At 39.8% G+C, this 21,240-nt stretch overlaps 1 long non-coding RNA gene across 1 annotated transcript; it reads right to left on the bottom strand.

Moving 5' to 3' along the window:
• Positions 1 to 307: 307 nt before the first annotated feature.
• On the bottom strand, positions 308 to 21,196 carry LOC141497856 (uncharacterized). Its single transcript, XR_012471461.1, has 3 exons — positions 19,258 to 21,196; positions 1,548 to 1,632; positions 308 to 728 (listed from the first exon to the last, which is right to left on the bottom strand). It is a non-coding gene; the product is annotated as an uncharacterized LOC141497856 (long non-coding RNA).
• Between the last annotated feature and the right edge of the window lie 44 nt (positions 21,197 to 21,240).

The following is a 21,240-nucleotide window of genomic DNA, read 5'->3' as shown; positions in this document are numbered from 1 at the left end:
GATGGGAAAACTGAAAGAGGTTAAGGAGCTTGCTTAGGGTCATAGTGTCTGAGGTAGGTTTGGGAATCGTCTCCTTAACTCAAAGCACTATTGTTACCCAACGGCCTAAATTTGATTGCATCTCTTGGGGGGAAGGTAGGTCACCCCTTTGGACTAGCCTATAAAAAGAGCATCAGCTCCCATTAAAAGAAACTTTTTGGAGGATAAATCAGAGCAAAAAAAAATTAAGAGCAGGGAGGATCCATGTACGTTTTAGAGGGAAGAGGAGGAAGGAGGTGGGTAAAGTTCAAATTCAACCTGCTCTGTTCCCAGGAGCCTCTAAAAGCTGCAATGGGGGAAGGATAAATGGAAAGGGTATGTGTATATTCTCACTTTTATGATGTCCCAAAAGCTTCTATGGGACAACTATCTATAGTGAATCTCAGTGCTGGATGGGACATGGTCCTGGAGAGATGGGCTGAACACTTCCATAGTGTTCTCAATTCTATGAGATAAATCAGTGCTGAAGCCATTGATCATAATTTCAGAGTGTAGTCAATCTCTCTCTAGTATAAATTACAACTGAAGAAGATGTTTTGAATGCCAATTAGGCTCTTCTCATGTAGCAAAGCTCTTGGTGCTAATTCTTTTCCAGCTGGGATTTACAAGAAGAGGTCCACTACTTATACATATGGAATCTTCTGGGAGGTTATCCTTCAGGAGATCAAGGATGCCTCCATTGTCCATCTCTGTGAAGGAAAAGGAAATAGAGTATCTTATGACAATCATGGGTCCTCTTTTCTAATCATTTCTAGCAAGATTCTTGTCAGAGTCCTCCTTTATGGACTGATCCTTCATCTAGAAGATGGTCATCTACCTGAGAGTCAGTGTGGCTTCAGAAAGAACCAAGGAAAAGTCAATGGTGTTTGCTGCCCAAGGACTCCAGAAGAAATGTCATGAGAAGAACAGAGTTCCTTACCCAATGTTTGTTGATATGAAAAAGATATACTGGAATTGTTTATCATTTCCTTTTCCAGCTCAATTTACAGATAAGGAAACTGATAGGGCCTGTAGAAGATCAAGGCAAAATTTGGTTCCCCAGAGATGGTCCATCAGTATTATACATCAATTTTATGGAGTGTTCATACAGGTTCTGGATAATGGACGATTCTTTCATACTATCCCAATCATCAATGGAGTGAAGGAAGGCTATAGCCTGGCTCCCATGCTTTTTAGCATAACGTTTTCAGCCATGTTGTCAAACTCCTTTAATGAGGATGAACACAGCATTAAGGTCAGCTACCAAATTAATGGTAAATTCTTCAACTTGAAAAAATTATAAGCCAATATTAAAGTAGAAAGTTTTACTTCTTTTTGTTTGCAGATGATTGAATATTCATTGTGGCCCCTTAGACTGAGACACAACAGAGTATGGATGGATTCTCTGCCATTTGTGCTCATTTCAACCTGACAATTAACACCAAGAAAACATAGGTTTTCTACCAGAAATCACCACATGTGTAACCATATGTAGAAACCATCAGTTATAAAAAATGGAAACATGTTACCTTGGCAGTATACTTTCCAGGAATGCACACGTAGATGATGAGTTTGATGGGCTCATTGCCAGAGCTAGTTCAGGGTTTGGGAGGTCTGAAAGAAAGTGTGGGAGAGAAGAGTTATTATTAGGCTGTCTACCAAACAGAAGGTTACAGAGCAGTTGTGTTAACCTCATTGTTGGATGCCTGTAAAACTTGGACAGTCTACTAGCATTATGCCAGAATTACTTCCATGTGAATCAGCTCAGGAAGATTCTGAAGATCACCTGGCAAGATAAGATACCAGACACTAAGATCCTTTCTCAAGTTGAAGTGCCAAGCTCAAATTCTACTGCAGAGAGCACAAGTTGATGGGCTGGCCACATTGCTCCAATGCCAGCATGCCCTTTCCTAAAAGACAAAGAACTTACACAAAGTAAAGATTTATAGGGAGGTTAGAAGAACCAATACAAGGACCCTCAAGGTATCTCTGAAGAACTTTGGGATTGATTGTACAACGTAAGAGACATGGGCACAGGACTACCCAGCACAATGTGCCCGCATCTAAGAAGTTGCTATACTCTATGAGCAAAGCAGAAGGTGAGATGCACAAATTGAGCATCATCTCTACTCCAAATGTTCATGTGAACTATCTGTGGTACAGCCTTCAGAGCTCACATTGGTCTGATCAGCCAGTCGGACACACTGCAAGACTAACATAGTGATGTCTTTTTGATTCTCTGAGAACTGAGGAAGATAACCAACCAAACTACCAACCAGTGTTCTCAACCACTGGTTCACAAAATTAGAATTTTAGAGATACACAAGACTTTGTAATTGTTGAAAATCCTCTTTTGGTTCCATTATAAGGCCATAGATTTGGAGTAGGGAGGGAGTACTAATTTGAAGGATGATGGTATTTTGGGGGATTCTCTATTAATCTTGGGTAGATCCACCCAAAGAAGACAATCTCTGGAACCACTCCAAAAGTCAGAACTTGGTTTCATTCTGCCCTCATTTTCAGTTTACTCTGGGAATCTCTTCAAGAAAATAGCTAAATCTGGGGCAGCTAGGTGGCAGCCTCTCAGGGCACACAGCGAGCAGTGTAGCCAAGGCAGTCCAGATCCAGGAAACAGAACCAGGCAGAGCTGGTAAGCAGGAGCCCCCAGGGCATAAGCCCATTGAACCTAGGGAGAGGATGGGGCAGCTAGGTGGTGCACTGGATAGAGCACTGGCCCTGGAGTCAGGAGTACCTGAGTTCAAGTCAGACTTCAGATACTTAATAATTACCTAGCTGTGTGGCCTTGGGCAAACCACTTAACCCTATTGCCTTGCAAAAACCTAAAACAAACAAATGAACCTAGGGAGGGGAGTGAAGAGAGACTGGCCAGCTCTGCCTTCTGCCCCTGGAACAGGACTCTGGGGTTCTGACCACATTCAGAACCTGATCACAGTCTAGGCCCCCCCCATAGAACAGCAGGACCACCTCCACCTCAGCCCTGTGGCAGAGGGGGCAGCTTATGGTCACTCACAGACCAGGAGAGAGGACAGAGCCACACACACACAAACACACACACACACACACACACACACACACACACACACACACACACACACACACACACACACACACTGAGATCCTTGCAGGAGTGTCCCAAGAGCTCAGGAAGCACCCCCAAAACAGGCTTAGGCTGGGAAAATGAGCAAGCAGAGAAAAAAGAGGAACACCATTGAGAAATATTTTTCATATGAGCCCAAGAAGGATCAAAACACTTAGTCTGAAGATGAGGAAGCACAAGCTCCTGCATCTAAAGACTCTAAGAAAAACAGAAATTGGGCTCAGGCTATGACAGAGCACAAAAAAGACTTTGAAAATCAAATGAGGGAGTTAGAAGAAAAACTGGGAAAAAAAATGAGAGAGATGCAGGAAAAACATGAAAATGAAGTCAGCAGCTTAGTCAAGGAAATCCAAAAAAATGCTGAAGAAAATAGCATGCTAAAAACCAGCTTAGGTCAAATGGACAAAACAGTTCAAAAAGTTATTGAGGAGAAGAATGCTTTAAAAAGCAGAATTGGCCAGATGGAAAAAGAGATAAGAAAGCTCTCTGAGGAAAACAAATCCTTCAGATAAAGAATAGAACTAAGGGAAATTGCTGAATTTATGAGAAATCAGGACTCAATACTTCAAAACCAAAAGAATGAAAAATTAGAAGAAAATGTGAAACATCTCATTGAAAAAACAACCGATATGGAAAACAGATTTAAGAAAGATAATTTAAAAATTATTGGAATAGTGGGTGGCTAGGTGGCGCAGTGAATAAAGCACCAGCCCTGGAGTCAGGGATACCTGGGTTCAAATCCGGTCTCAGACACTTAATAATTACCTAGCTGTGTGGCCTTGGGCAAGCCACTTAACCCCATTGCCTAGCAAAAACCTAAAAAAAAAAAATTATTGGAATACCTGAAAGTCATGATCAGGAAAAGAGCCTTGACATCATTTTCAAAGAATTATTACAGGAAAATTGCCCTGATATCCTGGAAGCAGAGAGCAAAATAGAAATGGAGAGAATCCACTGATGCCCCGAGAAAGAGATTCCAAAAAATCAACCTCCAGGAATATTATAGCCAAGTTCCAGAACTCCCAAGTCAAAGAGAAAATATTATAAGCAGCCAGAAGGACACAATTCAAATACCATGGAGCTGCAATCAGCATCTCACAGGACTTAGCAGCAACTACATTAAAAGTTCATAGGGCTGGGAATATAATATTCCGGAAGGCAAAAGAGCTTAGAATGCAACAGAGAATAAACTACCCAGCAAAACTGAATGTCCTCTTCCAGGGAAAAAGATGGACTTTCAATGAACCAGGGGAATTTCAAATGTTCCTGTTGAAATGACCAGAGCTGAACAGAAGGTTTGATCTTCAAATACAGGACTCAGGTGAAGCATAGAGATTGGAGGAGAGGGGGAAAATATGAGGGACTTAATGATGATGAACTACATGTATTCCTGCATAGAAAAATGACACTGATAATACTCATATGAACCTTCTCAATTAACAGAGCAGGTAGAAGGAGCTTTTATAGATGAAGCACGGGAGAAAGTTGAATTTGAAGATAAAATAGGGTGTAAAAATGGAGTCAATAGAAAAAAGGGAAATGTAATGGGAGAAAGAAAAAGGAGAGGGGGAATAGGCCAAGATATCTTATATAATAAGATTTTTCTTTATTACAATGAGCTATTGCAATGATATGGAAGGGGGAAAGGCAAGAGGGAATGAGAGAATCTTCACTCTCATCAGAGGTGGCTAGGAGAGGAAACAGCATATATACTCAATGGGGTATAGACATCTGGAGTAAGAAGGAGAGGAAGGGGGACAGGGGGAGGGGGGGATGTGAGTGATGGAGGAGAGGATATAACACATTTTCTTTTTTATTTCTTCCAAGGGGCTGGGATTGGATGGCCTGTCCAGGACTATAGGGCCAGGTGGATGCTGGGCCTAAGGGGTGGTATGGGAGCTCAGGGCCTCTTGGCCCCAGGGCCAGGGATCTGTCTGCTGTGACACTCAGCGACCCTACAGCAGAGTCAGAGTGAAAGGAGAGAAAAAAATATAGTACATGGTAGTGGAAAAATATGAAAGGAGGGAGTTGCGATCAGCAATGGCAATGGTGGAAAAATATGGAAGTAACTTTTGTGATAGACTTATCATAAAGAATGTGATCCACCCACGACAGAGTTGTTGGTGTTGGAACAAAGACTGAAGCACATTTATTATTATTATTATTATTATTTTGGGGGGTGCAGGGCAAATGGGGCTGGGTGGCCTGCCTGGGGCCGCATAGCAGGGTGATCGTTGTATGTCTGAGGTTGGATTTGGACCTGGGTGCTCCTGGCTCAAGGGCCAGTGCTCTGTCCACCACCTAGCCACCCCTACTATTATTATATTTTATTTTATTTTGGGTCTTTTTTTTCTTTTTTCTTTTTGGTTTTTGTAGGGCAGTGGGGTTGGGGTGGCTTGCATGTCACACAGCTGGGTGATTGTTGGGTGTACGGGGCCGGATGTGGACTCGGGTGCTCATGGCTCCAGGGCTGGTGCTCCATCCATTGAGCCACCTGGCCGTACCTACAATTATTACTATTTTTCTTTTAATTTTAATTTCAATTTATTCCCTCCTCTTTACTTTATCGCTCAAGTGAGTATATTTTTTTGGGGGAGGGGGTATTTTGTTTACTCTTAAATGAGAATATTTTATTAATGTATAAAAAAATTATTTGTACAAAATGAGAATAAATAAATATTAAATAAGAAAATAGCTAGATCAAAGTTTGTTTCTAAGCCTAAAGAGATATGGGGGGGAAGAGTCTTTGGCTGCCATTCAAGTATTCAAGGTAATGGGGCAGTTAGGTAGTACAATAAAAAGAGCACCAGCCCTGGAGTCAGGAGGACCAGAGTTCAAATTTGGCTTCAAACATTTGACACTTTCTACCTGTTTGACTTTGGGCAAATCATTTAACTCTGATTGTCTCTCATTCAGGGCTATCTCTAGTCCTCCTGATTCATATCTGACCACAGGACCCAGAGGGTTCTGGAGGAGAAAGTGAGGCTGGGGACTTAGCACAGTACCCCCCCTCACTCAAACCCAATTCACATGCATATCATTCAAGATAATGCTATCTAAAATTTCACAACTAGGAGTTCTGTTTTATTTATAAAATATATAGAGAATTGCATTCATTTATAAAATCTATAGAGAATTGCATCAAATTTATAAGGTTACAGTCATTCCCCTATTGATACATGGTCAAAGGATATGAACAGACAATTTTCAAATGAAGAAATTAAAGCTCCATATAATGATATGAAAAAATGCTCGAAACCATTACTATTTAGAGAAATGCAAATTAAAACAACTATGAAGTACCACTTATCAGACTGGCTAAGATGACAAAAATTTAAAATGATCAAAGTCAGAGAGGTTGTGGGAAGACTGTGACATTGATACGTTGTTGGTGGAATGGTGAACGAATCCAACCATTCTGGAGACCAATATGGAACTGTGTCCAAAGAGCAATAAAACTGATCATACCCTTTAACCCAGCAATACCAATACTAGGCTCGTATCTAGAAGAAATAATAAAAAAATGGGAAAAGTCCCACATGTTTCAAAATATTCGTAGCAGCTCTTTCGATGGTGGCAAAGAATTGGAAATTAAGGGGATGCCCATCAAATGGGGAATGACTGAATAAGTTATGTTACATGAATGTTGTGGAGTATTATTGTACTACATTGTTCTATAAGAAAAATGGTTGAACTCTAGAGAAGCATGGAACAAACTACAGCAACTGATGTTCAGTGAAGGAGCAGAACCAAGAGAACATATTTTACATATTGGTAACAACTTTGTGAGTTGATCAACCTTGAGGGATGCAGCTCTTCTCAGCAGCTCAGAGAGCAAGGACAACTCTAGGAGAACTGCTATGCTATCGACATTCAGAAGAAAATAAACTAAACAAAATAAGACAAAAAACCCTAAACCCTACAGAATCTGAATGAACATTACATTTACTTTTTTTAGGGGTTTTTTTTGCAAGGCAATGGGGTTAAATGATTTGTCCAAGGTCACACAGCTAGTAATTATTATGTGTCTGAGACCAGATTTGAACTCAGGTCCTCCTGACTCCAGGGCTGGTGCTCTATCCACTGTGCCACCTAGCTACCCCCTACATTTACTTTTTAAAAATCTCTTATGTTTTTCTTTCCTATCTCATAGTTTTCTTTGCTTTCCCCTTAATCCTAATCCCTCATACAGAAAATGACTAATCTGTGAATCCATATTAAATAGATATGTGTACATACAATATTCACCAAATGTTTGCATCTGAGGAGAGGAGGGTGGGAAGGGAAGATGGAAGGCAAGTATGTCACTTTATGCATATGCATGTAGATGAATGCTGAAAATCTTTCACAACATACAATTGGAAAAATAAAATGAAATATTGATTGGAAGAAAAAAAACAAAAAAGACAATGCTGTCTAAATCAAGTACAGAACAACCATTATTTCAACCCACAGTGGAGAAAGTACAAAGCATTCATTATACTCCATAAATAATCAATATAGCTCTTCCCTGTTTCAGGTGAGTCCTACCCTGCCTTATCCTCTGGGTCTATACAGTTGTCCAGATTAACTGAACTAGTCTGTGGTTTGCACTTTTCTCTGAAGAGAATAATTTTGAGGGTTCTAACAAGGCAATGTCCTGACTTCATATGTAGAATAGATGTTATTATATTTCTTGAATTTCAATAGGGAAGGGAAAAGGAAGGAAGAGAATTTGAAATTGAAAATAAAAACAATTTTTACATAATTTTTTTAAAGAAAAGGGCAATGTTGATCTTCTGTTAAGTCCCACTCTCAGGCTAGAGATACCTAGAAGCCTCCAGCCTAATGCTACTTCCCTATGGGTCTGCAGAACTCCCTAGAAGGAAAATGAATTTGTGGTTATACAAGGAAGACATATTTCAATCCCTTTGTTTAGCAACCCATGCAGGACTCTGGCTTTATGGTACCATTTAAGGCCTTGAACTCCCTGCCAAAAGAAAAACATACTTGGGATTGCTGAGACAAATCTCTTCCCATAAGACCTGAACTATCTGTACAACTTACAGTAATAGAAGAGAAAAAAGTTTAGATCTCTCTCCCATATTGAGGTTCTGTCCCTTGCTTTTTTTCTTAATTAGGCAGGAGCTAAGTATGAACATTCTTTCCTGCTTTCTCCTCCACTTTCCAAAAGTCCAGTCCAGTCTTGGAATTCTCTGTCTCTAGAAGATAGGGCAACAAGGTGTCACAGTGGACAGAGCACTGGCCTTGGAGTCAGGAGGACAGGAGTTCAAATCTGGCCTCAGACACTTGGCTCTTACTAGCTGTGTGACCTTGTCCAAGTCACTTAACCCTGATTAGCCCACATCCAGAACCATATCCAGTCATCCTGATTCCTATCTGGAGCCAGATGGCTCTGGAAGAGAAAGTGAGGCTGGTGACAGCTTAACCCTCCTCTTACTCAAATCCAATTTATGTGCTTGTCATGGCATCACCTCCCGTGATGTTATGGTCATTTTTGAGAACAAAGGACAAACCTCATCATCAAGCAGGGTGTTTAATTTCTTGACCTTGAGATTAGGAGAAAGGAACCCTAAATTTGTGTTAAGGCAAAATAAACCTCACTTGATTAAGTGTTCAGAGTCTTGCAAGTGCCTCACCTCATCCCAAGGTCAAACCTGAATGACAAAAGTGCTTAGTATTTTTGGCTATCCCATTACACCTTGACTCAATCTGAATTTGCTGACCATTGAGACCTCCAGATCTTTTTCAAACAAACTGCTATCTAACACAGCCTCTCCCTTCTTAGAAATGTGAAGTTGATTTTCTGAAACCAAAGTTAAGATATTTATACCTATACCTGTTTAATATTCTCTTCTGAGATTCAGCCCCATTTTCTAGCCTGGATCCTCACACTATCATCCAGGGCATTTGCTGTCCCCCTTAGCTTTATCTGTGAAGCAGGCCATCTACTTACCCACATTCATTGATAAAAATAGCAGCATGAAGCCAAGCACAGATACATCTTTCCAAGATAATGTTGAATCATTTTTTTAAATATAATTTTTTCATTATTAACTTAAAGATCATCAAATGTGACTTTGGAGTTCAAATGGGTTCAAATTCTACTTCTATCATTTACTACTGGTTCAGGAGCTAGAGGACTGGAATCATGAAGTCCTGAATTCAAATTTAGCCTCAGATACTTAACTGACTGTGTGTCCCTGGGCAAGTCATTTATTTCTGCCTCAGTTTCCTCATGTGTAAAATGGGGATCACAAAACACCTACCCTCCTAGGTTGTAGCAAGAATCAAATGAGTTAATGTTTGTAAAACATTTAGCACATAGTAGACACTATATAAATGTTAATAATAATAATAACAATTATTATTATTATTATTGCTACTACTTATATGATCTTGGAATCTTTGGGTCTCAGTGTCCTCATTTGCTAAATGAGGGATTGAACTAGATGGTCTCTGAACCTGTGAAAATTTCAACATATAAAGAATAAAAATCAGCGTGTTTGACATTGAATCTTCCATAACTTTTTTGAGTGTAGCCCTTAAAACAATTTCAAATTCAATTAACTACACCATCACCTAACCCACTTCTTTTAGCCTGCTTATAATATCATAAGATATTATATCAAAAACATAGCTAAACTCTGGATAAATTACCCTTTCCATAAGTCTCTTGACTTGGCAGTCTAACAACTTTCATAAAAAAGGGAAATGAGATTAGAGAAGCATGTTGCTGTTGAATCATTTTAGTCACATCTCACTCTTCATGGGGCTTTCCCCATTTGGACAAAGATCCTGGTTGGCCATTTCCTGCTCCAGCTCATTTTACAGTTGAAGAGACTTGAGGTAAGTGGGGTTAAGTGACTTGCCCAGGGTCAAAAAGCTAGCTAGTGTCTGAGGCTAGATTTGAATTCTCCTCTTGACTCCAGGTAGGAGCTTTAGCCATTGAGCACCTCAGACAGGGATGATCTAATATTATATGATCAGTGCCTCCTTTTCAAGGAGGCTATGATTCCTATAATATTAGTATTTAATTTAGTCCTTTAAAATTACATTTTTTTGGATCCTCTTTACTTCAGGGCTACAATCAGGGCATGATGCCTGGAATGCTGCCCCAGGGATTAGATCTGAAATTTAGACAGTACTGACAGTTCCTAGATACAGAAAAAACTGAGAACTAGTAAGAATGGGAAAGCTCCCAGAGTTTCTTCTGTCTGTGACCAGTGGCCCCATTTCCTCCCATTGTGGCAGTCTCCCAGGAGTCAGTTCCTGATTTCTTCAGTATCTTAGAGATTCTTCTCATGGAGTCCTATGTACCAAGGTCTAGGAACTTTCTCTGCCCTCAACTGGATATCCTAGAAAGATAATTTGTATTGCATGGACAGATCAATAATCATTTATAAGCACGTATTATATGTCTGTCCCTGCCCTCAAAGAATTTATGGTCAAGTGGGGGAGACAATATAACAAACGAAGCTATATATACGATGAATAGGAAATTATATTAAAAAAAAGACAAGGAATGAAAAGGGATCGGGGAAGGCTTCCTGTAGATTTGTCTAAGGTGGGATTATCATTGGGACTTAAAGGAAACCAGGTTGGTCAGTGGACAGAGTGGAGGAGGGGCACAGTTCCAGACATGAGGGACAACCAGAGAGGATGCTGGGAGATGAGAGGTGGAAAGTCTTGTTGGTGGAACAACCAGGAGACCCATGTCCCTGGATGGGATGTAAGATATAAAAAGCCTGGAAAGGTGGGAGGGGGCTGCATTTTAAATGCCAAACAGAGCATTTTGCATTTGATCATGGAGACAGTAAAAAAAACAGACTGAGTAGATTCAATTTAGGAAAACCCTCTTGAATAGAGGATGAATTCAGGGAAGCAAATCCACCAGCAGATATGGCAATAGTCCAGGTGTGAGGTGGTGATGATCTGCACCAGACAGTTGGCAATGTTGGCTGAAGGAGAAAAGAGGATATTTTCAGGTGAATTGATGAGAAAAGCTCTGAGGTCGGAGCAATAATTGATGTTGCAATCAAGAGGTGTTGCACAGATGTGCAACAGTTTGGATATGGGGGAGTGAGAAACAGTGAGAAGTCCAGGATGACTACTAGCTGGGAGCCAAAGGGCCTGGGGGAAATAGTGTTGCTCTGGGTGAAACTAGAGCTGGCCTGTATCCTTTCCTTCCCAAACATGTATTTTTTTTTGCACTTAAAGAAATTTTTTTTTAGTTGGCAATCAGGGTTAAATGACTTGTTCAGGGTCACACAGTTTGTAAGTATGTGAGGCTTCAGCTTGAGTCCTCTTGACTCCCCTGCATCACCTAACTACCCTTCAAATATGTATTTATACCAATATATTTCTAATGGCTTTGGATGAGTTTGGGTGACCTTTAGAATACCATCACAGTAGGCTCAGAATGTCTGAAGTAAAGATATTTATGGAGGAAGGAACAAGAAGAATGAGAAATCAGATTAAGAGTGGGTGGGATGGGGGCAGCTAGGTGGCGCAGTGGATAGAGTATGGGACCTGGAGACAGGAGGACCTAGTTAAAATGTGATCTCAGACACTTAATAAATTACCTAGCTATATGACCTTGGGTGCATTACAACCCCTTTGACTTAAATAATTTTTTTTTTTTAGTTTTTTTGCAAGGCAATGGGGTTAAGTGACTTGCCCAAGGCCACACAGCTAGGTAATTATTAAGTGTCTGAGACCGGATTCAAACTCAGGCACTTCTGACTCCAGGGTTGGTGCTCTATCCACTGCGCCACCTAGCTGCCCCTTAAATAAAATTTTTTAAAAAATTAAAAAAAAAGGGTGGATGGAATGTAAGCTCTTTAAGGGTAGATTTTTACTTTCTTTCTTTCTCTCGTTTTCTTTCTCTGTCTCTCTTGCTCTTTTTCTTCTTTCTTCTTTCCTTCTTTCTTTTCCTTCTTTCTTTTTTCTCTCTTTCCTTCCTTTCTATTTCTTCCTTCCTTCCTTCCTTCCTTCCTTCCTTCCTTCCTTTTTTTCTTTCTTTCTTTCTTTCTTTCTTTCTTTCTTTCTTTCTTTCTTTCTTTCTTTCTTTCTTTCTTTCTTTCTTTCTTTCTTTCTTTCTTTCTTCTTTCTTCATATTTTGTATCCTCAAAGTCCAATACAATACCTGGAGGCATTTATAAAATTCACTCTTTTTTTATTTTTATTTTTTGCAAGGCAATGGGGTTAAGCGGCTTGCCCAAGGCCATACAGCTAGGTAATTATTAAGTATCTGAGGCCGGATTTGAACTCAGGTACTCCTGACTACAAGGCCAGTGCTCTATCCACTGTGCCACCTAGCTGCCCCTTAAAATTCACTTTTTTAAAACTTTTTTCTTTCTTTTATTTTTCCAATTACATGCAAAGATAGTTTTCAACATTCATTTTTTGGTAAGATTTTGAGTCTCACATTTTTCTCCCTCCCTCCCTTCCCCCCTTTCCCTTCATGTATAACTTAAGTTATACATGGACTTAAAAAAATTCTTGTTGAAACGAATTGATTTTAGATTTAAACATAGCTTAAAATAAACTTGCAGACAATTCTAGCAGAAACATGGTGAAGTCTTTGGATTTTTTCCCGCTTACTTATGATTAAAATCATTAGACTCGGATCCACCCATAGACTAAAAATGTTGTAATTCTGTTAGTGTTAAGAGGTAAGCACTAGGCTTGGGCTATATTTCAGGCAAATCTGTGGGAAATTTGCATGGGACTTGTCTTGATCCAGAAGAAGGAGTCATTTTTATGACTAATAACCTTGCCTCTGTAGCTTGGAAATATGAATAACAATGCTCTCTGACATGATGCCACAAACTTAAAGAACAAAACTCAGCTGTAGGGAATGATGTAAGACTGAATATAGGTCACACCCACTGGACTTGCTTTTGACTATTTGGAAATGAACAATTTTTCAAATAGTCCCAGAACCTGCAAGTCCAGTCCGTTTGAGGACAGTGAGCTTCAATAAAAGAGAGTCGGGGGATGCAGTATATAGAGTCTTGGAATCAGAGTCTGAGGATATGGGTCCAAATACTATCATTTCCTCTCTGTGTGACCTTGGGCAAGTCACTTTAGGGATGTGAATAGATGATCTCTTAAAACAACTAGATTCTTCGATGGATCAAACCCTGAGCCAGGAGTCAGGAATCATCTTGAATTCAAATCAGGTCTCTCAGATACTAAGCTGTCACCCTGGGCAATTCACTTCACTCTGTTTGCCTCAGTTGTAAAATGAACTTGAGGACAAAATAGCAAACAATTCCAAGATCTCTGCCAAGAAAAGCCCAAATGGGTTTCAAAGGGTCAGACACAACTGAACAACTACAAGCTTACTTCAGCCTAAAACCATGATCCGATGGAAATGTAACTTTTGTGTCTAAGAAAGCTATAGGGGGCAGCTAGGTGGCACAGTGGATAGAGCACTGGCCCTGGAGTCAGGAGGACCTGAGTTCAAATGCTACCTCAGATGCTTAATAATGACCTAGCTGTGGTGGCGTTAGGCAAGCCACTTAATCCCATTGCCTTGCAAAAACCTAAAAAAATAAAAAAAATAAGAAAGCTATAGGACACTCATTACAGAAGAAATAATTTCAATGTCCTGATGCTGATGGAAAATGTTTGAATGGAGTGAGGGAGTAGGGAAAAATCTCCTTTTAGTTTAATATAGGATGAAAAATTCAGTCAAGATGCCTTAGACCAAAATTTCCTTCTAATTTTTTCTTTTGTAGAAATCTTTCTATAGATAGACAAATTTAAATAGCACAAAATTTTCTAGATCGGAGCTGAAGGTTTTGTTTTTCTTTACCTGGAAAATTCTGATCAGATTTAAATACCTTTATAAAACAGGCCCATCCCATTTTTTTAAAAAAAGAGAGTTTTAAATTACTAAGGGCAAGCATACAGAGAGAGAGCTCTGTGTTTAAAGTTCTATTTATATATACTTTTCCTTTTCATATAATTAAATACTCTCAGTCAGTCAACAAGTCTTAATTTAACATTCACAGTGTGCCAGACATCGTCTAACATTAAGAATACAAAGAAAGATTAAAAAAATAAAAACTAAAACCCTCAAGAAGCATACATTCTGTCTTACTTTCTGCCTCATTGATTTATTTATGTATTTATTTATTCACTTTTCCAGTCTCATGCAACGACAGTTTTTAATAATCATTTTTTGCTGGGTTTTGAGTTTTACATTTGTCTCCCTCCCTCCCTTCCCTCCCCCTCCCCCTGGCAAAAAAGTATTGTAATATAGGCTATACATGTATAATCAAGCTTAACATAGATTCATATTAATCATGTTGTAAAAGAAGAATTAAATGAAAAAAAGAAAAAATCATTAGAGAGAGAAAATAATACCTAAGAGAACTTTTTAAAAATTGAAGATAGTAAGCTTTGCTCTGCATTTAAACTCCACAGTTCCTTCTCTGGATCTGGATAGTATACCATCCAGATCCAGAGAAGGAATTGTCTTTGGTGATCTAAACGAGCCCACCATAGCTGATCATCACCCAATGTTGCTGAATGTTCTTCTAGTTCTGCTCACTTCACTCAGTTCATGCAAGTCTTTCCTGGCTATTTTGAAGAAGTGAAGATTACATTCCAGAGAATGAAATAGCTTCCAAAAAAGTTAACTAACACACTCTTTCCTCTCTCCTATCCCTCTCTCCTCTCTCTGTCTCTGTCTCTGTCTCTCTCTCTCTCTCTCTCTCTCTCTCTCTCTCTCTCTCTCATCCACACACTCTCTTCTTTCTCTTTTTCTCTTCTATTTGTCTCTCTCCCAACTCTCTCTGACTCTGTCTCTTACTGTCTATCTCTCTCACTCTCTCTGCTTCTGTCATTATCTCTGTCTCTGTCTGTCTCTAATTTTCTCTTTCATTTTTTTGTTTTTATAAGACAATGGGGTTAAGTGACTTGCCCAAGGTTCCACAGCTAGGTAATTATTAAGTATCTGAGGCTGAGTTTGAACTCAGGTCCTCCTGACTCCAGGGCTGGTGCTCTAACCACTGTGCTACCTAGCTGCCCCTTTTCTTTCATTCTGTCTGTCTGTCTGTGTGTCTCTCTCTACACACACACACACACACACACACACACACACACAACATAGTTGAGGGTAATCCAAATATTTGCAGCTGGGGAGACTGGAAAAAGTGTTTTACGGTGAGATTTGAACTAATCCTTGAAGGGAGCCAGACAACTAGGAAGTAGGGGTAAGGAGGCAGGGTATTCCGAGCATGAGGCACAGCCAGGGCAAAAACACAGAGATGAGAAATGAGGTGTCATATTTTAGGCTCTACGAGTAGACCAGTTGATAAAAAGTCCAACCCTGGAGGAGAGTCAAGTATTTAAAGGCTACATAGTCTCTTCTCCCTAAGTTTTTACTGCTCTCTTCTGGTTCTCCTCTGTCTTATCTGACTGTTCCTTTGCTGGATCCTCTCCCAGATCAATCCCTCTAATTATAGGTGGTCCTCAAGGTTCTGTCCTAGACCCTCGTCTCTTCTCTCTACTACAGCTTGATGATCTCATCAGCTTCCATGGATTTAATGACTATTTTTAGGCTGATTTTTTTTTAGATTTTTGCAAGGCAATGGGGTTAAGTGGCTTGCCCAAGGCCACACAGCTAGGTCATTATTAAGTGTCTGAGGCCGGATTTGAACTCAGGTATTCCTGACTCCAAGGCCGGTGCTCTATCCACTGCGCCACCTAGCCACCCTGCTAATGATTTTCAAAGCAACTTTTCCTGCCTTAGACTATCTCCTCTCTCACCTCTCCAACTGTCTCAGACATCTTCAGCTCATTGTATCCCAAACAGAATTCATTCTCTTCTTTCTTCTCATTCCTCAACTCTTTTCATTCCTATTTTCCCCTAGCATTGTAGAGGATAACACCATCTTCCCTGTACCAGTTTTCAACCTAGGAGTCATCGTGTATTCCTCACTATCTCTCACAGCTCCCCAGCCCCCACATCCAAAATACTCCAAGACCTGTCAAGTCCACCTCTATAACATCTCTCAAATATGACCCCTTCTCTGCTTTAATACATTTAATAATGCAATAGTTGCTGGTGGATCTGCTTGTCTCCGGTCCATTCTCCACTGAGTCAATAAAGTGATACTCCTAGAACACAGGTCAGTCATTGTCATTCCCCAACTCAATAACTCTAGTGGCTTTTTATTGCCCCCAGGAGCAATTACAAAATGCTCTATTTGCCTCTATTCAAAACCGTTTATTTTTTATGTGATTTTTCCTTATTTATTTTTTTCAGCTACACGTAAAGATAGTTTTCAACATTCATCTTTTTGTAAGGTTTTGAGTTTTACATTTTTCTCCTTTCCTTCCTTCCCTTTCTGCTCCTCAGGACAGCAAGTAATCTGAAATAGATTCTACATGTACAACTATGTTAAACATATTTCCATATTGGTCATATTGTGAAAAATCAGGACAAATGGGGGAAAAACCATGAGAGGGGAAAAAAACATATCAAATTTAAAAAGTGAAAATAGTATTCTTTGGTCTGTTCTCAGACTCCATAGTTTTTTTCCTCTGGTTGGGGATGGTATTTTCCTTCACAATTCTTTTGAAATTGTCTTATTTAAAGTCCTTTAATACCTAAACTTCTCCTGAGTTTACAATCTTTTTATACCTTACACCCCATTACATGGTCTTTGAACTCATGTCCCTGGTCTCTTGACTATTCCATGAACAAAACACTATCTCTCAGCTCTGGGCATTTTCTTTGGTTGTGCCTCCTACCTAGAATATTCTCTGACTTCCTTCAAATCCCAATTAAGATCTCACCTTCAGGAAGTTTTCCCCAACCTTTTTTTAAAAATTTTTTTCAAGGTAATTGGGTTAAGTGACCTGTCCAAGGTCATACAACTAGGTATTACGTGTCTGAGGCCACATGTTAACTCAGGTCCTCTTGACTCCAGGGCCTCTATTCATTCACCACCTAATTGCCCAACCCTTCTTAATTCCATTGTCTTCCCTCTATTATCTCCTATTTATTCTGTCTATAGCTTCTATGCATGTATTTTGTATATTTTACATATATTTGTTTACATGTTATCTTCCCTATAAGACTGTAAATTCTTTGAGGAAAGGAGCTATCTTTTTCTTCTTTATGTATCGCCAGTGTTTTGTATGGTACATCATATCCTAGGTGCTTAATAAGTGTTTATTGATTGGTTACTTGATAGTCAGGGGTCAGATTATGATGAGCTTTTTTTTTCCCCCCTAAGGATTTTTGCAAGGCAATAGGGTTAAGTGGCTTCCCCAAGGCCACACAGCTAGGTAATTATTAAGTGTCTGAGGTTGGATTTGAACTCAGGTACTCCTGACTCCAAGACCTGTGCTCTATCCATTTCGTCACCTAGCTGCCCCTATGATGAGCTTTAAATACCAAAGAAGACTTATTTAATACTGGAGGTGATAAGGAATCACTTTAGCATTTGAGTGGAGACTTGAAGCAGAGAGATCAATTAGAAGGTAGGGGGTGATGAAGACCTGTGCTGAGGTTGTAGCTCTGAATAGAGAGAGGAGATATATATGAGAGAAGTTTTGAGGGGAGAAACATTAAGTCTTAGCAACTGGCTATGCCAGGCAAGTAGCAGTGAGTAATTGAGAATGACACAGAAATTGTAAGCCTAAGTGACTGGGAACATGATGGTGCCCTTGACAGTAGAAGGGGATAGAATTTGAGGGAAAAGGTGAATTTGTTTTTTTGTTTGTTTTTGTTTTTTAGGTTTTTGCAAGGCAAATGGGGTTAAGTGGCTTGCCCAAGGCCACAGAATTAGGTAATTATTAAGTGTCTGAGACCAGATTTGAACCCAGGTAGTCCTGACTCCAAGGCTGGTGCTTTATCCACTAAGCCACCTAGCAGCCCCATGAATTTGTTTTTGATCTGTTGAGTAAGAGATCCCTATGGAACACTCAGTTGGAGATGTCCAAAAGGCAATTCGTGATTCAAGTCTGGAGATCTAGAGAACATCATGAAAATGAGGTGAAATGAAAGAGCAGATTATGGGACTAGAGTAGATTGAGGAACAAGGAAGTTAAGCTATTTGAGGGAGGGGGAATCAATATGTAAGTTCCCTAGAAAGACAGTTAAGAGATGGGGAAGAAAGAAATATCATGAAGCATGCCTAGATTGTTCATGACCATCCTTTGTTCTCAAGAGACCTAATAATATCAGGAAGGTGGTATCATGGCTTGCAAATGAATTGGTCAAATGAGGCAGGACCATGCAAAGTCATGAGTCTCACTTTCTCCTCCAGTCATCTGAGTTCAATGGCAAGACAGGCCAGGATGACTGGAGATGGCCCCAGATGCTGTGGGAGATCTTAACCTATCTTTCCCGGGTCTCTTTTCTTCTGAGACAATATTCATTCAATGATTAAAGTCTAGATAAGAATTTGGCATGATCTGAACTCATTGAGGAAAGGAGCAAGTCTTGGGAAGAAGTGAGGAGGTGGTGGTGGATTGTGCTTATAAATAATCCTCACCAGAATCAGAATACAGTGATAAATTTGGAACCTGAGAAATGAAATCAAGAGAAGGTGGTGGGGAACATGACTAAGAGTTAGGAGGTAGAGAACAAAGTGTAATCAGTGCCAAGAAAAGTAGCATCATCAGGAGAATCATAGAAGGAATGAGGAAGAAAGAGGTTTAAGATAAAAGTAACTGATGATTATAGAGCAAGCTTTCCAGAGGGTAGAGTAGGAGGTGCAGACAGATATATAGTGGGAAATGGGGAGGGGGAAAGGGTTGAGGTGGACAGGCTTGAGGTGGACAGGCTTGAGATAGCTCTGGGCCAAGATGCAAATGGGGTTTGTACATTGGTCATTAAGGGTTCAGGATCACTGAGATGGGGGTATGCTAACCACTGAAGAGTCAAGGCAGAATATCAAGGAAGACAGAAAAGTTTTTTGAGGAAAGCACAGGCTTAGACTATATGAAGTCCCTCCTTGAGAGTTGGTCCCCTGGCAAACCCAAGGAGCCCCAGGAACAGACAGAGGTACTGGAATCCAGTCAGGAAATAGGGGTTCCCTGCTTATTCTGGCAGTCTTGAAATACAAAAGAAGGAAGAAATCTTATCTTACATGGCAGCCCCAAGCTGGAAGTGGGCAGGGTCCTGCTGTGGTAGGAGGTGGTCAGTGCTCCCTCATCTCTGAGTCACATAGATCAGGGTGGTCCAGGGCTGCAGCTACAGTTGGGGTCTAAGGGACAGGATGATTATTCTGATGTGAATCTATTTCTCTTGTAATTCAATCATCTAACATGTTAGGTTTTGGTGGGGAACTTGGGGGAACTAGAGAGGGAAGAGAAAAGGCTTGTAACAGCAAAAAAAATTGCTTAACATTAAGTTTTGGGGAGCCTGAGTGACTTGAGCTTCACAAACCACTTGAATATCTATTTGCTAGGCATAGTAGGTTCTCATCAGTAATTATTAGTCAAAAAGGCAGAATTTATGATGGAAATGGAGGAATAGAGTGGATAGAAAACTGGACTTGGGAATCAAAAATGCCTGGGTTCAAATCTCACTCCAGACACAGGCAAGTCACTTGGGTTCTTTCTCAAATTTGAGTTCCCTCCTTTACAAAATGGAGTCATCTAGTTCTTAAAAAATTCTCCTCAGATTAACTGGGATAAAAATCTTAAAGCCCACAAACTGTTGACTGACTCTCTTCCTCTTCATCAGTCAGGAAGCTTCCCATTGACAAAGTAAAAATGGGAGTAAATGTTGTACAATTTAAGATAACTCAGGATTATTTGTATTCCCACAAAGGAGTGCCTGTCCTAACACCTACATACTTCTACAGGTAAATGACATAATGTTCTCTCCCTATTTGAATAACCTGTATTATAAGTTTTTTGACCCAAGGCGAACATCAGAAACAAATCTTCACCTGTTTCAAACTCTTCCATGATGCACAAGATTCTTCCTTGGTTATTAACCATGACTTCTTACGCCTAGCAACCAATCATCACAAAGACAAGTTTGAACAGTGACATATTGTTCCACCCAAATGACACCCCACACCCAGGTGCCATACACAACAGCTGTAAAAATTGAGATGGTTTCCTCTCCTACATAAAAATGGTTAGTCTAACTGGGACCATTTCATTGTTGTTCTAAAGCATTAAGATGCAAGAAGACCCTTAGAGGTGGTTGTTCTTAAATAACATCTAGGGCCCCAAGTTTTCTCCAAACCTATCTCCACATTTGGCATGCAAACGCTCTTCACTTCCATGATTTAGAACCTTTTTCTTCCTTCAAAGTCCAACTTAGGGACAATAATACCATCAGGAAGATTTCCTGATGTGTTTACTCTCAGCTTGCTTTGTTATCTACTGCTTATTTATTTATTGTATCCTCTCATAGAAAACTGTCTATCTCCCAGGAACCTGCCACCTATCTTTGAAACCCTAGGACCTGGCAGAGTCAGAAATCCAGACACCATGCTAAGAAGTTTTAGGTGGTATTTAGTCATTTCAGATGCATCTGACCCTCTGTGACCCCATTTGGGGTTTTCTTGGCAAAGTTACTGGAGTGGTTTGCCAGTTTTTTCTCTAGTTCATTTTACCTTATCTGTATCTTTAAAAATAGAGGATATAGCCTCCTCTAAAAGTCATTAAATTTGTTCTTGTGTAAATCCCTTTCTCCCAAGCAAAATGAAATTGCTTTAATAACTGTAGAAGAACAGACTTGGTTATTTTAACTCTCACAGTGAATCCCTCAAAAGCCATCGGGGAATGGCTGAACAAGCTTATGGTATATGATCGAGATGGAATGTAATTGTGCCATAAAACAATGAACAAGATGGTTTCTGAAAAACCTAGGAAGACTTCCATGAATTGATTCAAAGTGAAGTAAGCAGAACCAGAACACTTGTACACAGCCAACAGAAATATTGTACGATGATCAACTGTCAATGACTTAGCTCTTCTGAGCAATACAAAGATCCAAGATAATTCTTTAGAACTTATAATCAAAAATTATATCCACCTCCAGATAAAGAACTGAGTCTGAAAGCAGATCAAAACATACTTTTTTACTTTTTTTGGTCTATGACCAATATGGA

This window comes from Macrotis lagotis, chromosome X, assembly GCF_037893015.1.
Source record: "Macrotis lagotis isolate mMagLag1 chromosome X, bilby.v1.9.chrom.fasta, whole genome shotgun sequence".
Classification (NCBI taxonomy): Eukaryota; Metazoa; Chordata; class Mammalia; order Peramelemorphia; family Peramelidae; genus Macrotis; species Macrotis lagotis.
Note: the sequence above shows the minus strand (reverse complement) of the source record. Positions and strands in the feature narration are given on the sequence as shown.